Source organism: Miscanthus floridulus, chromosome 18, assembly GCF_019320115.1.
Source record: "Miscanthus floridulus cultivar M001 chromosome 18, ASM1932011v1, whole genome shotgun sequence".
Lineage (NCBI taxonomy): Eukaryota > Viridiplantae > Streptophyta > Magnoliopsida > Poales > Poaceae > Miscanthus > Miscanthus floridulus.
The window spans coordinates 124166064-124183652 of NC_089597.1; the positions used below are offsets into that span (position 1 = coordinate 124166064).

At 42.9% G+C, this 17589-nt stretch overlaps 1 pseudogene; it reads left to right on the forward strand.

The window, feature by feature from the left end:
* The first annotated feature begins 3629 nt into the window (after positions 1–3629).
* LOC136524581 (uncharacterized) lies at positions 3630–6876 on the forward strand (annotated as a pseudogene).
* Positions 6877–17589: the final 10713 nt, after the last annotated feature.

Below are 17589 nucleotides of genomic sequence, written 5' to 3' on the forward strand. Positions count from 1 at the left end.
ACATCAGATGTGTACAATGCTGCAAGAAAAAAAAAGTTGAGATGAAGCAATGATCCAACATCTCACAGTTTTTTAACTTGAATTGTTATTGTCATACCATGACTCGTTAAGGAAATACTTTTATGATACATAGACCATGTAAATTAATATGATCATTGCTCCCTACATTCATTTCACTACCGGAGACGGCTTCTTTGCCGAGTGTCCCAGACTTTGCCGAGTGTTTTTTATCGGGCACTCGGTAAAGAGGCTGTTTGCCAAGTGCCAGAGAGAAAGCACTCGGCAAACAACTGGCACTCGGCAAAAAGGTGGTTTGCCGAGTGCCGAACACTCGGCAAAGAATAACACTCGGCAAAGACCAGGTTTGCCGAGTGTCAAACCTAGTGGAGTATGAAAGTTTTATTCATGTATGGTATATATTTATCTTGTCTCACATATGCAATCTCTTCTTCTTTGTGCAGAATCAATCGGCGGCATCGAACTATCCTCATGCTTCAGCGAATCCTTCACCAAATCAGTGATGATACTTGTGGTTATTAATGATACTTCTATTTGCAATTGTGGTTGAAGATGATGGAGCACTTGGATTACTTGTGAACTTATTTGTGATATATTATGAGACATGAGACGTTTGTGATATATATGTGACGTTTGTGATATATATGTGGTGTTGGTGATATATATGTGTTGTTGATGATATATATGTGATGTTGGTGATGTTTGTTATATATATCTTCTGTTTATTTGGATGGGATGTAAAAAACAAATAAAAAGGTTGTTTTCAGTCACTTTGCCAAGTGCAATGACCATGACACTCGGCAAAATGACTACCTGGGAACTATCTGGGAACATGCTTTGCCGAGTGCAAAGGCCGTTGCACTCGGCAAACATCAGAGATTTGCCGAGTGCCACGGGACAGGCACTCGGCAAACATTACATACTTTGCCGAGTGTCTTGCCGGCGACACTCGGCAAAGTGACCACCTTTGCTGAGTGTCTAAGTCAATGACACTCGGCAAAGCGAGGACCTTTGCCGAGTGCTTGACATTGGCACTCGGCAAAGCCGCCGTCACGGTGGCGCTCGCCGTCATGACCACTTTTCTTTGCCGAGTGTCGGATTGGCACTCGGCAAAGTCTTTGTCGAGTGCTCGATAAAGTGCACTCGGTAAAGAGGTCTTTGCCGATAAACTGTTTACCGAGCGCCCTTTGCCGAGTGTAACACTCGGCAAAGGATTTGCCGAGTGTATAAGGCACTCGGCAAAGAAGCTGTCTCCGGTGGTGTTTATATATCTGGTCTATAGGTGGCATGCACCATGCATGTATACTTTGAAGTAGTGTTTTGATAAATATCCGAAGAGGGTAATTTTAAGAGATGAATGCGCAATTTGGATGTATATTTAGTGGTTACTTTTAGTTATTTATTTATAATAGCGACATAGGTGAATAATTTTTTGATGCAAAATTGGAGGTTATTAATTTAGTTTGCTTTCCATAGTATTAGAGGTGGGTAATTTATATGCAAAGTTAGGGGTTACTTTGGGATATCTTTTCCATAATTTCAAGTCTTGGTGGTTTTCTAGAAAAATAAGATGTAATGGCTATTATTGTCAATTATAATTAGAACCTACCGAATTCATGCTCAGCTTTATACTTTTTAGGATTTCTAGGATTTATTTTTTCTATCACATATCATAATAATTAACCCAATTTAATATTGGTTGGTTAATTTAGATGCAAATGGAGGTTAGTTTCCAAAATCACAAACTGAATGATTTATATGTTCCTTTGGGCTATTTTTTCATAATGATAAATATAGATATTTTTGTAGAAAAAATCAGTGACTATTGTTACCAAAATTATTAGAATATGCTGAATTAATAGCCAGGTTAACTGTTTTTTGAGAATTTATAGAACTTATTATATATGTTTATTTCTGCACTTAGTTGCTACTATATTAATAATAGAAATATTGTTTCCGGCGTACATCTTCCACACCTGGGAACCAAACCATGCATTAGAAGAGTTTAATGCAGAGCAGATACTCCACGAAAGGTAATCTCAGATTTCTGATTAACTGAAACTCTTAGGTAAAAGTAAAGATTTGAGATTTTTTATGACAACACCTAGGTCTTTAACCTAGAAGTACGAACCGGTTTGTGCTAACTGATTGTTAAAACTTCAATAATTTTTTCGTTCGTTGAGAAAATACAAGTTCAACTTAATTAACAAAAAAGAACAGCACACATTCGGTCATTTCTTTTGTATAATCTAGAAAGTGATGTGTTAAAAACTTACAAAAATGCATCTTCGTTGTCAACTGCATATGTGCGTTGCTGGTTAGCGAAAAAAATATACCCGTTGCGATTCAGCACTGGCAAGATTACGCGTAAACCTACGAAAGCATGCGCCGAACGAACTAGCTAGCCTGAATTGGTACACACACATACGCAAGCATGCTCTGTAGTCTGTACATGTTGCATGGGGAGAATTGTGCCTATCAAGGAATTCGCACACACATTGCTTGTATTTGTTTGATAGTCTCGTGCCGAGTACATTGCCCCAAAGCAATCTTTCCTCTACACAGTGACATACTATTCTGAACCATTTCACGTTGGAACACATCTTCTGCAGTTTTCACGGTTTCTGAGCATTCTACTTTACTATTATTTTAATGGAGAAACATGTAAATTGAGGGCCTGTTTGGTTCCATGGGAATATGGATTAGAGACTAAAGTTTAGTCCCTTTTAATCAAATAGGCGAGACTAAAATAGGAACTAGGGACTAGTGGGCAGAAATCCCTTAGGGTGAAGTTTATTGGGACATATGGGGCCAAATTGACACCCATGCTCCTCATTTGTTGCTGGTCCCCGTCCTTTCTTTCTCCCTCTGTCGTTTCTCTCTCTCCTCGTTGAGATCCAGACCGGGCACTCGTCTCCGGCGACTGGGCGAGGCGCGAGGGAAGGCACAGGGCGGCGGTCCTGGTGGCACTCGTCTCCAGCTGCAAGGGCAGGCGCAGGGCGCGGTCCTGGTGGCTCCAGCGAGGCACTAAGGGCGGGTTCGATGTGGACCTTCAACATCGATGTGGTTGCGTGGGTTAAGGTGGGAGAGGGAAAGAAGAAGATAAGAAGAGTATTTTAGTCTTTGTTCAACAATTTTAATGTCCTTTAGTCCATTCTAGTCTCTGGGACCGAATAGGGTTGGAGACTAAAGTTTAGTTCTGGTTTTAGTCTCCAATCTCTGGACTAAAGAACCACAGAGAGATCGGTAGGGACGTATTCTTTTTATTTGCACTGTGGAGAGTTGGTGTTGGATCGGGACTTCTTATCCATTCCTATCGAATGCACGTACTTTGTATCCGTTCTTATCGAACGCACGCATAGAGATAGAGACATATATAGAAGAGAAACATCCTTGTTTTAGTCCGATGCCTTCTAAAAAAACAATTCTAGTACGATTCATATAACTCTAACCCTTGTTGGTTTCAAGTACTTCCCGCCCTTCCCCCTCCGCCGCCGCCGCCTATCCTGCCAGATTGTCTCCATAATCCTCATCTTCTCCGTCGTCGGCCTTCGATCGATACCGATGACTCGTCCTGAATTTTTCCCCATCATCAATCAAACGACTTCTCTATGCCCACCAATACCTCCGCCGCTTCCTCCAGCCGTCGGCGACGCAGTCGCAAATCTCTCCCACCCTGGGTCCTTCTCAACAACGAAGGCTACATCGGCAGCCGCCCCAACGTCACAACCGCCGTCCGCGAGCGGAGGGACAACCTGGCGTTTGAAGCGTTCATCTGGCCAGCGCAGCCGCCGCTCCCCTCCAACCTCTTCGTGCATTTCCCCAGCTTGAAACTCCCCCGCCCCTCCCTAATCCTCTCCACATCCCAAGATCTACTGCTCTTCCGTGTCCCGGTCGCCGTTGGTCCTCCATCAAGCACCGTCGCCTTCAATGACTGCGACTACTTCGTCTACCGGGCCGGTGGCGTCACCAGGCCCCTGTCGCTCACTCTGATCCCAGATCCGAACCCCAACATCTTCCACGTTGCTCTCGGAGTCCTTCCCCGAGGTGGGGATCTGTACACCGTCGCTGCGCTGCTCGACAGGCCCCCCAGCAACGAGTACGAGCTCCAACGTTTTGACTCCGAGGCCGGGAGATGGACCTTCAAGTCGGTGTGGCTGGACGCGCCAAAGAGGGCCTTCCCGGTGAAGATCCCCGTTAACGCCCGCCGGCTCAACTACCATCTCACCACCGCCGTGATCACGCTTGGAGGTGAAGCTGGCACCATTGGTTGGGTCGATCTCTGGAGCGGCATCCTGCTCTACGACCTGCTTCATGATCATCAAGACAACAGTAGGCCCACGATCCGGCACATGCCGGTGCCGCTGCCGATGCACGCTATCACCTGCAACCGTGGGGCGGGCGCCAAGCTAGGCTGCCCACGCGCTCACCGTGGCATCACTGTCGCCACCAACAAGAGAGGCAAGACCTTCCTCAAGTTCGCTGACCTGCAAACCATTGTTGGCCGTCTTCCCTACAATGACATCGAGACCCAACCCAGCTGCCTGCATTTGAAGTCGATGACTGGATCGTCACTACATGGAGCAACATAAAGATGGCTGGCTTGTTCGAGGACTGGCACAAGGAATTCACAGTCCGTGGTTCCGAGATCAAGATCAGTGACGCCATGCGTGCAGAGCTGCTGAGCTCTGGATTGCTGCACCGTAAACTGACGCGGGATGATGGCGAGGAGCCTGCCACGGCCCACGGTAGAGCTCGCTTTGCAGAACCTCGCGGTGTCTGAGCCCACACCGAGCCAGAATGGTGATGAAGATGTCCTGTACCTGATGGCAAGGACCAAGCTCTTCCTCCCCAAGGCGTGGGCTCTCTCTAATCTCTATTGACATGAGGAACAGCACACTGCTAGTTGTGGCTGAGTTTGGCACTGAAAGTGGACGGGATGTATGTGTCACCTATCGCCCTAGCACCATCTCTAAGTATATGAGGTCAGTGTCCGCTCCAGGTAATTGATATGTTGTATCAGCCTAATTTTGTTGCTTCAATCAACCCACTTCCAAGCATGCATATGTTATGTGAATGACGTTTGATTTCAGTTCATATTGTTAAGAAACTGCTATTTCTATTCATTACACAGTTGTATTAGCAAACTGCTATTTCTATTCATTACAGTTGTATTAGCTATACATACACTCTGGTGTGGTCCTATTTTTTCAAGAAATGAGATGAGACTAAGCTTTGCTAGTGATCAAGTCAAACACTTTGTTTTTTCTTGGTTAGTATAGCAATCTCAAATTAGTTGGCTGTACAATTTGGATCAGGGGGTTCGTGCTTTATGTATCATGAAATCTGGTTGTCTTTACAGTTCACCTCTTGTTTTGAAATATGTGAAACCCCTCTTCCAATCCCCACGGTACCAGTGGCACATTTCTGCAGAGTTTTCCTAGCTAGGTATATCCCTACAATTACTAGGTAACTAATTCCATAGTTATAAAGGGCGAATCCAGAGTTTGATGCTGAGGGCATTTGCTTATCTTCCCTGACTTATGTGACTTTTCACTTTCACCTATATCCCGCTCGATTTTGCCATTATTTTGGCAATCCGGCTTGATCTTCCACTGCTTCCCTGTTGATTCTGCTGTCTTCTGGTCAGTTGTGCAACTCACCTGATCAGTGCTCCAAGCATCGCATACGGACTGAAAGAGGCTGCTTTCTTGACATGGAATCGTGGCTGCCTCTTGTGTAGCAATGGCCTTTTTTTTGTGTGTGTATGTGTGGTGGTGGTGGTGGTGGTGGTGGGGGGGGGGGGGGGGGGGGGGGGGTATTGGGCTGATCTGGTTGATTAAGCTAATGAAAGGCTTGGTCTTTCTATGACTAATTCCGTACTTAATAGAGCCCGATCTCTCTCTCTTTTATTTATGGTGTCCTTGAACAGTGGTAACACGTGGATATGTTAATTATATTAATCATGCATAGGACTCGTTTGCATGTAGGGTTGACAATGCAATCGTAGTGCGTTGACAAATGTGGGTAGTCCAACCTCTCATTCATGAGACTCGGAACCTATAGGTGTGTTAGTTGCCTTCTTGTATAGTATTCTGTTGACAGGCAATTATGCTATCTCTCATTCGATGCAGTGACAAAGGAAACTTAAAGGTTGCTGGTGATTGGCTGCATCAACATGGTGAACTAAGAGGCATGAAGATTAAGCTTAATGCTGTTTTAAGAATCTATAGATATTTACAGTCTTGCAATCTGAACACTCCTGTACCGGTGGTTATTAGCTCGAACTTGTACCTTGTATGGTAACATATTTTATATTGGCTTGTATGGTAACATATTTTATATTGGTTTAGTTGTATTATGGTACTTATTTTATTAGAGCGAGATGGTTTTAACCTGCTCCCTCTGTAAAAAAAAAGCCATTTAGGAATTTTAGGATTAGGATAGATTAATAAGAAGGTAAAATGACCATGCTTGCCTTTGTTTATTAGCCAAAATTAGTGTTGATTGACGGTTGCATGTCTTCATGCACACATGCACATACCAAACAGGGTAAAACGACTTGTTTTCTGGGACAAATTTTAAATACTAAAATGACTTCTTTCGGAACGGAGGGAGTATCAATCTGTGGTTGCCTGTGCAATTGTAGATTAGAAATGTGTAGAATTTCCTCCCCTGATGGAGTTGTATTTGTTTGGTAGTCTCGGTTCCGTCGTGCAGAGGACATTGCTTGTATTTGTTTGATAGTCTCGTGCGGAGTACATTGCCCACAGCGACATACTAATTTCTGAACCATTTCATGTTATAACTTGTCTATGAATATGATCATGCATCTTTTGCAGTTTTTCCGATTTCTGAGCATTCTACTTTACTACATGTAAATTGTTAATTTACAGTATAGCAATTAAGTGATGGATAAATTTGTTGTGAAACAAAGTGCCTCTTTGAATAGACACCTCTTCAAGATGCCTCTCTAAATAGACACCTCTTCATGTGTGATCTCATCAAGACTAGAGTAGGCATGTCCTTTAGCATAGCCACCAAAGGGGCATGTTCTTTAGCATAGAGAGTGTGAATGGTTGCCTTATCCTTTGGGACAAGACACCCTTTGTTAGGTGCTCCATTTTCCCATTGAGGACGAACCTCAACCTGTGCTCAAGAGATAGCTCTCCATACACTGATAAGGGATGTATGGATTCTCGAGAAGAGAGGAGCCACCACATCACTTCACCATGTATATATTTTCATGATTAGGTCAATGCAAAATATAAGTTCTTCCTTTCTATTATTCCATTTACATTTCATACTTTAGCACGTTATCAACACTGCTTCGCTCTATCTGCACTCACTCGAAAGGGAGAGGCAGAGGCCATTCCATAGAAGAAGATAAAGTCCGTAAGATGATGGAAGGATTATTATTTGAGTACCGATAGGGAGTATGATAGTAGCACGACCAAAGTCAACTATCATGACATCGCGTTCAATGATTATCAAAATATTTCTGTCTCTCTATGTAAGAGTTTAGGAATATTTTGTTTCCCTATAAGTATAGAGTTTGTGGTCCAACTGTCCACTAGGCAAAATTCCTTTTTGCATTGGATTCGCTCCCGTATAAATCTCTATATAGCATGAAGGATTTATTGAAATTTTTGCAGATATATAGATTGCATATAATTTAATGGAATATCAAATCTGGTGGCATATTATTGTGATATTCAATTGAAATTGATGACAATATATTATATTATAACACTACAATAGGACCTAGATACTAGGTATCTTTATAAATGAAAGACAAATTCTGGTCTCCAAAATGATCAAGCGAAGTAAATTTGATGATCATCTTATCCATGCTCATAAGACCCACTTATTAATTAAGTGTTTAGTTGCTACTTTGTTCCTCCGTGAAACTTGTAAGCAACTTGCCTTCCTGGTGGTTTATTATTACATTCTAAAGTCTGAAGAGTGTCCTTTCAGAGCAAAAAGAAGTGTCTGAATGTATGATGATCTTCAATTTGATTCATCAGAGTTATGCAGTATGCAGGCACATCGAGGCAAGAACTATCAACTATGTTGTCAGATTTGTAAATCAGAAGATGAATCGGTTCGTTTGCACTGATGGATTATATTTCTCCGATCCGTTTAAATTCTGATACAATTTTCTGTAGACATGAGCAGTTAGCAGCATGATTGAGGAGAACAGCAGGACCTCATCATAAATCAGTGATTCAGTTCTTCTAGTAGCCTCCATGATTTGTTTCGTAACAAGAAATCCTTAATTGCTTCCTATGGGCAGACATGACCTGGTACATAGTATAACATAACTAACGCATATCATCGTCACCATGCATGTGCCAACGTGATGCCCAAGTACGAGCACATAATTCCCGGAGTACTAGTTTTCCTGCAGGATATCAGACATGGTCAGCAACCAATCACCCAACACGTACAAATTTTTGCTGATGGTCAACCCTGTCCAAACGAATAGAACATCTCCTGACGTTGCCTGTTATAGCCGAACAGCCGATCAGCACCGTAGTACGAACACACTACAGTGACAGTAAGGGTTCTGACCACGTACGTCTCCGTATATAGAGAGCCGGCTAATAGGCTACTCCATCCATCTTAAATTATAAAATGTTTTAGCTTTATTTCTAAATATATTATTTTTATTATGTATCTAGACATAGTGTATATTTAAGTGCATAGCAAAAATTATGTATCTATAAAAATCAAAATGTCTTAAAATTTAGAATGGAGGGAGTACTACATTGCAGGTCTTTTGGTACTCTGATCTCTTGCATATTATTACTTGCAAAGTCTAGGCCCACGTACGATTTAAGTACTAAAAGTCCATGGACAGATTTGGGCCATACAATGACTAACTAAAATTTCTTATCATTGTGTTATATTTATTTTTCATACAGCTACTGTGATACATTTCGGTTAATAATCAATTACTCAATATGCATTTTCACGCCCACCCCAATTAGCAATTCTCATCCATATCTATCTGTAACGCCCTAGTCTGGGAATACGGCTAAGATCCACTCTACCGAGGAATGTACCACACCTGCTAATTAACTCACTTGCGCTTTCGTCCTCGCTTCACGCAAAAGGTTTAAACCGAAGTTCATTAGCTTTCCCGGAGCTAGGTTTTTAAGTTGGTTTGGCTCAGATTCAACTTCCGAGGTGGTACTCGCATTAGGCCCAGCCCACTGGCCCAAGGCCCATTAGCGGGGTCTCACATACACCCACCCGTCCTCGTCGAGGGACCAACCTACGTGAACTTGTCTACGATTTAACCCACGGCCCAAGTGCCAAACGCGACATGTCCGGGCTCTCGAGCCATATGTCCGTGAAACCACTCGACTCTCTTGGTCCAAGTCTACCATTTGTAACGCCCCAGCCCAGAAATACGACTAAGATCCACTCTACCAAGAAATGGATCACACCTACTAATTAACTCACTTGCGCTTTTGTCCTCGCTTCGCGTAAAAAATCCAAACAAAAGTTCGTTAGCTTTCCCGGAGCTGGGTTTTTAAGTTGGTTTGGCTCAGATTCAACTTCCGAGGTGGTACTACTTCTGGTGCTACAGTGTTCCGCGACGCTACAGTAATCGACACCCTCCACGCTACGCTAGCGTACCGACGCCCGAGCTACAGAGTTGGTCATTCGGCCCAGCCCACTGGCCCAAGGCCCATTAGCGGGGTCTCACACTATCCTACACGTGTTCAGTTGAAAACATTGCATGAGTTATGTTAGTTTTTGTTGCAACTTAGTTCATATTTTGGCTTTCCAATAATTCAAACCGGATGGAATTTGTAAGAAAAGTTTTCCCTTCACATGTAAGGTTAACCCTACTGATTGTTATACCTTTGGATCTTATTAAGAAGGATCAAGATTCTTCGGTCGTACTGCATTGCATTCTTTGTTGGTAGGTAGCAACAAAAAGATATTACAACATACATTGTAGTACATGAGACGATATGACTGCAGTTGTATATCCTTTTGCAAAAAACATTGGAGTGATTATAATTAAATATCAATGAAAATATGTTATAATATATTATTTAAAATATGGTAAAATTTATTTAACATAGCAATATTATTCTTTGTCTTAGAGTATTAATATGGTAAAATTTATTTAACATACCATGACTCATTAAGGAAATACTTTTATGATACATAGACATGTAAATTAATATGATCATTGCTCCCTAAATTCATTTATATGTCGTCTTTATGGTGGCATTCATCATGCATGTATACTTCTAGTTAGTGTTTTTCGTAAATACCCGAAGAGGTTAATTTTAAGAGATGAATGTGATACTTTGGGCTATGTTTTTTCTTATAAACAGGCATAAATGTGCATTTTTATGTAGATTTAGTGGTTACTTTTAGTTATTTAAAATAGCAACACAGGTTGTTAAATTTAGATGCAAAATTATATAGGAGTTCTTAATTTTGGTTGCTTTCTATAGTGCCAGAAACTCAGAGGTGGGTAATTTATATGCAAAGTTAGAGGTTATTTTCGGCTATATTTTTTTCCATAATTTCAAGTCTTGGTGGTTTTATAGAAAATAAGATCTAATGACTATTGTTATCAATTATAATTAGAGCCTACCGAATTCATATCCATCTTTATACTTTTTAGGATTTATTTTTTGCTATCACATATCATAATAATTAACCCAATTTAATAATATTAGTTGTAGAAGCAAATAGAGGTTAGTTTGCAAAATCACAAACTGAATACATTATATGTAGAATTTATTAGATATTCCTTCAGGCACATTTTTCATAATGATAAATATGGATATTTTTTGTAGAAAAAAAATCCAGTGACTATTGTTAAAAAAATTATTAGAGTACGCTGAATTAATAGTCAGGTTAACTGTTTTTTTAGAACAGAACTTATGCTTATTTCTAGTACTTATCGTTAGAATTAGCGCTTCTATTTAATAGAAATATTGTTTCCGGCATACATCTTCCACACCCGGCAACCAAAGCATGTACTCCAGGAAAGGTAGTTTAATTTCAGATTTCTGATTAACTGAAACTCTTAGGTAAAAGTAAAGATTTGAGATTTTTTTTTCGGACAAAACACCTAGGAGATTAAAGTAGAAGTACGAGCCACTTTGTGCTTAGCTGATTGTTAAAACTGCAATAATTCTGTCGTTCGTTAAGAAAAATCAAGTTCAACTTAATTAACCAAAAAAAGCGCACATTCGATCTTCTCTTTTGTATAATCTAGAAGCTGATGTGTTAAAAACTTAAAAAATCCTGCGCAAAAAAAAAACTTATAAAAATGCATCTTCGTCAAGTCAACTGCATATGTCGGTTGCTGTTTCGGGAAAAAAAAGGGTTATACCGGTTGCGATGCAGGCAAGATTACCCGTAAACCTACGCAAGCATGCGCCGAACGAAAGATTCGCACACACAACTGACCTACGCAAGCATGCTCTATACATGTTGCATGTGCATAATTGTGCCCGTCAAGGAATTCGTGCACACACCTACGCGTAGTTTAGAATGGACGGAGAGTAGGTTGCCGCGGGGGGTTTTTTTAACATTTTTTTGTAAACTGATTTTAAATCTAACATTATTTTTTTAAAACTAACACTTTTGACCGCGCCTATTACTAGGGATGAAAACGGATCGGATACAGACGGATATCACCGATATTACATTTGTTTTCATATTTCTGTCCGGATTCGGATTCGAATACGGATAGTGTCAACTATGTCGGATATGATACGATTGGATATCGACATCATAAATATGCGATTTGAGTATTCGGATACGAATACGGTATCGGATGTTGGATATCCGGACTCGGATACGTACAGATCTCAACCCCTCTAAACGGATTCGGTTTCGAATACGGTCGGAAAATATCCGTACCGTTTTCATCCCTACCTATTACGATGGCGCGACGAAAAGCCTGTGCCGCGCCATGCATGGTGGCGCGGCGGGAGGATGACATGGCGAAGACCGGGGGCTGCTGACCGCTGACGTGGCAGGAGCTGCTGCGCCACCGATCTTGGCGCGACAGTGACGCGCCCTGATCCATGGTGTGGCAGAGCCGAATAAAAGGCCCGCGGCCCAGTCCCGCCTACCCGCCGCGCCCGCCGCGCATTCACTGTGTCTGGCCGCCGCGTCCACCCGCCTGGCCGCCGCGCCGCGCCCTCCCGCCACTCCCAAGTGCTGTCGACGACCGGCCCTCCGTTGCCGCCTCCCTCCCTCCCTTCCCTTCCATTTCCCGACCGCCTCCCTCCCTCCTCGGCCTCGTTCAAGGTAACAACGTACTTTTTATTTTTGTTTGAACGATGGATTGGAATATTATGAATGGGAGTTAAGGTTAGAAGGAAAATTATGTTTGGAAACTATGAGCTATGGTTTGGAGGAAGAAATTAGTTTGATTTTGTCAAAGTTAAGGTTAATTATTTAGTTAGAAGTATGTTTACCATATATATTTTTGTTGCTATAAGTGTTGGTTATATTATTTAAGTTGCAATGCAAATGATTATATTTTACATTAATTTGCGTTGTTTTGTTTGATGTTTAATTTGAAGCGTTTTATTAGATGGAAGACATATTTCGGGAGCAGTTGTGGCGAAAACGGTGTCGTCCTAGAGAATTATACCCCGATGAGTCTAGCATAGATGCCCCCGTCCCTCCTGATCTCCTTTTCCCCAACTGTGACTGTGGTCGTCCGGGCGACGTGTTTCAATCGAGACATCCGGACACAGCGGCTCGTTGCTTCTACACATGCAGTCGTTTTAGTGTAAGTAATTGTTTTCATATATTTTTTTCTTCATTTGTATTACTAGGTTACTAATATTTTGTTGGAATTTTATTGTGTAGGGTTGTGAGAGGTGCTTTTTCTTTCGGTGGATCGACGGTGCAGACAAGTTTGACCCCAGATACCTCCTTTTCGACGATTGGTGGAGAGGGCGACATCCACGAGAGCACTTCGAGCGGTGGGTTCCATCTCCCCCTAACCCCCCTCCAATGATGGCTAAGGAGAAGCACTTAGCTACAGTTAGACGACTCGAGGAACCTCCTTTGTGCGATTGCGGAGATCGAGCTGTGATAAACCCCGAGAATACGTTGGAGTTTATGTGTCCAAACAAACATGAAGTAAGTGCAACGTGTATGTGTTGAAATGTTGAGCTATATGTGTTCATGTACTAATGTCACCTTATTTAGGTGTTTTCAATGGCGAAGTGTCGTTTCAAGGAGTGGTTGTATGGTCCGAAGAATCAATGGCTGGAAGAACCACCAAAGGCAAAGCAAAAGAAGAAAGAAAGGTTAATTTACAAAGCACCTCCAGTTAAGTGCGAATGTGATGTTAAATCCAACTACGGTCTAGTCCCTTTGGAGCTTGGAATAGGCCATTATTGCGGCTGTATGGTTGACTATGATGAAGTTGGTTATTTTTATGGTAAACTTGAAATTGTATTTTGTTTCATTTGCTAATACATATATGATATAATTTTTTGTTTGAACAGAGCACTAGGAAATGCAGGTGGGAATGTTATGATGGTCAAGCAAAGTTCTTGGATGAACTGAAGGGGAAGCAAGTAATTGCACGGAAGAGGGGATATGGACCTGACTACGTCAACCTATTCGTTAAACATCACAAAGACAAGATGCGTGAGTTTGCTAGACAACGCGGTATTTGTAACCTGATCGATGTTGGGGATTAGAGAGACGGATGACGTTAGAGGAGGAGAGAGCAAGGAAGGAGGCAAGGGAGGAGACAAGAGTACAGATGCAGGTCTTGAACGAGCATGTTGTTGCATTATGTGCCAGTGAGTGTTTGAAAGCTTTTTTTTTCGTTGTCTGATTTTAAATGTAATATAATCACGTTCCTAACTGATTGCATTTTATACATGAAGAGATCAAATGCAGCGAGGAACATGCTGTAGAGGTGGCTCGTGTAAGGTATTAGATGAGCATAGAACGCGAGCTGGTCGCATTGTTGAATCACCGATTGTGTTGTCTAATGAGGGGGGCGAGGATGAGGACGACACTGCCAGACTGAGCGAGCTCTTCGCTCTAACAGAGGCGGGCTTGCAGGCGGAGGAGGCTAAGGACGATACTGGCAGACTAAGCGAGCTCATCGCTGGCTTGCAGACAGAGGAGGCTGAGGACGCGTTCTTCACTCTGGCCGCAGAGGCCGCAGATGAAGCGGAGGCCGCTTACTATAGTCGAAAGGCAGATTAGGCCAATGTAGGTGACCCTATCCACAGCAACAGGGTTGTGGTAGAGGATTGGTACTTGGACGACGAGTTGCTTACTCAGTATGTTTCTGACTGAGAGTTTTTGAATTGCACTGTGTATCAGAACTTTCATTGTATTGTCTTGTTTTCCATTTGAACTATTGATGTATTGTACCAATGTATCATCTACTCGAATTATCCATGGTCGATCTTAAGTGATCCCATCCGTTTGTCACCCTCCGACCTATCCGTTTGTCGCTCTCCAAGTTTTATTAATAATAACGAATGCGTTGAAAATTTCTAAAACGAACAAAATCGATGCGCCAACCCTAAGCCTAGGTTCTGTCTGTGTCCAGTTTCTACCTCACCATAGCCCACAGTGCAACACTGATGCGCCAAGCCCCACGGTGCGGCAGTACCTGGACACAGACAGAAGCTGACCAGCCTCAATTGTAACTGAATGGGAGCTGTTGTCGGTGCTGTAAACAACTACAAGTGCTACCGCGACCGTGAGCAAGTTAAAACGAATATGAAGCAAATAAATAGAGATCGTGCACAAGTTGACAAGTTGCAAATTTCGGACGATAATATTCGTTCGACATAAGTTCAACATAACCAACTAAGTCCCAGGAGTGAAAGGATCCCTCAGACGCCTCTTGAAAACCTCATCGTCGTACTCCACCTCAAGAACGGGGTACATCTGGTGCGGCGTGGGAGGGGCCATCCTATTACAAATTGATAAATAAAGGGTTAGAGTATTCAAATTAACAATATTCAAATTAATATTTTGTAGCATTGCAAAATTTAAACTAGTTGGTATGCAATACGAACACAATATGAAAGCACTTGCTGCCCTCGTCTTCTATGCATGCTAGCCTTATGACCTGGGACTTTGCAAACGGAGCAAAGATTCCTGCCACGGGTCTCATTGAAGTCTCCCCCTCCATACATGTCTTCGTCGTAGCCTCTCATAGCGTCCATGTCCCCCTTGAGTCGCTTCTTCTTCCTCCTACCCTTCCCTACCTTCATTAGATCCGGATGCGGCATGTAGTCATAACTATTATAAGGTGGCCACCATGTCGGGTCAAGGTATGGCTCGAAGCTCATCTCCCAAATACTAACGGTGTTCGAACAGAGATACAAGTCACCCTTGGCCCCGTTCACGTGCCCTTAAACCTAGCTTGATCCGCTTCTTTTTTTATCCGGAACAGTGTTTTCCTCTCACAGATTCCTCCAGAATTCCTCCAAACCATCCAAATTCCTCCGAAACCATACCATCCTGGCCTCGTTCGGATGGTATGGTTTCGGAGGAATTTGGATGGTTTGGAGGAATTCTGGAGGAATCTGTGAGAGAAAAACACCGTTCTGGATAAAAAAAGAAGCGGATCAAGCCAGGTTTAAGGGCACGCGAACGGGGCCAAGGGTGACATATATAGCATATCCTCATAGTTGTACCTGCGAACCCTACAGGCCGTGATCATATGAGAGCAAGGGGCATGCATGATCTGAGGGACGTTGCAACTGCACTCTACCTTTTCAAGATCAACTCAGTAGTTTCGTCCACCATAACGTTCGCCGACCAAGCTTGTGCCACCCTTGCCATCTACACTAAAGATATGACGGTGGGGTCCATACGGCTCTGCGGTGTGCTGCTTGGCCAATTTCTCAACCTCCTTCAAATGTTCTGCTCCGGCCTTTCCAAAACGCCCCTGCTCAGCTATATTCCTCTGCGCAAGTTCCCACCTCTTGACAAAATATTCGTTGCACTTATGAAAGGAGAACTCAACAATTCCAGACACAGGCAACGATCGAACTCCAGTGAATACACGGTTGAAGGACTCCGAGGAGTTAGTGGTCATGATGCCATACCTGAAACCCCCCTCGTCAGATGCTAATGCCCACTGAGCCTTCTGTTCCATCTGCGCCTCTAACCATGCCTTTTCCGCTTCATTTACCATCCTGTCAAGTTCTCTCTTTGTCTCCTTGAACTGGTGTTCTGTACGTACACAACATAGAGCCTTTACCTTGTCACATACCTCCTGCTTCCTCTGACATCGCCAGAAATTAGCGGCAAAGTGTCTCATGCACCATCTATGCACTAGAGGTGGGAACCCATCTATATGCTCAGCTCCAGCATTAAGAAGCCCTGGGTGATGGTCCGAGATCAAACATATAGTCCAAGATGGGCCTAGCACTCGTACACGTAGAAGCCGCATGAACCATGACCATGATTCATTGTTCTCTCCCTCTGCCAAAGCAAATGCCATGGGTACTATCTGGTCCTCAGGATCAACAGCAGCAACCATCATCAAGGTGCCCCTGTACTTTTCTATCAGGAAAGTGCTATCAACAAGTACGACTGGCCGACAAAACTGGAATGCATGTTCCATTTGCGCGAACGACCATAACACAAGATAGAGGGCATGCCTCACCGGGTCCTGAAAACACATTCCTCTAGTGTCCACAAACCATTTCAAGCCAGCGTTTTAGTAATGCATTGCACATAAGATGCGGGGCACCCTGTTGTACGCTTCCTCCCATCTACCCCATCAAATCACCAGAGCAATTTGCTTAGCACGCTAAGCCTTTACATACTTCACATCGTACTTAACGAATCCAGATATGGACTGTTGTAAAGAAGACACTGAAATGTCGTTATTGTCATCAACGAGCCCTAATATACGATGGGCAAGGCAACGTGCAGTGAGCTGATGATGATTTTCCTTCCCCCTATTTGTTAGGCAAGTGTGGGGTTCAACAATTTTACTTATCCTCCACTTGCCATCACTCTATCTCTTTCATGCATTTAACCTCCACATACAACCATTTTTGCATATCACGTGGTACCTCAACTCCTGGTCCGAATGAGTGACGTTGTACAGCCTATGGTGATACACAACATAGTTCTGAAGAAAAAGCTTCATCTCTGACATTGTATTGAATATCATCCTATTTCTAAGGGTTTCTTTCTCATGGTCATACAATGATTTTTTACACATCTGGAGACCGGTGTCATAAACTGCCATATCCGTCATGCTGATATCCCTATAGTTCAGAACGCCCCTGAAAGGTACGTTCATCGACCTTAGTTGCTCAAGCTCAGTCGCTGTGTAAGGTGGTGGTGGAACATACTGCTGCGCTTCGCTAATTCTAGCCCATGAATCATAGGGGGTATCATCTGCTGCCAAATCTGTGACTAGTCTACCCTGAGCCTGGATACCATGCAAAACCTCAGTTGGTACTGGTAATGGCATAGTATAAACCGGTACTGGCATGGTATCAACCGGTATTGGCATAGCATCTGTACCTCCTTGGTCATCATCAGAATCGTCTGAATCAC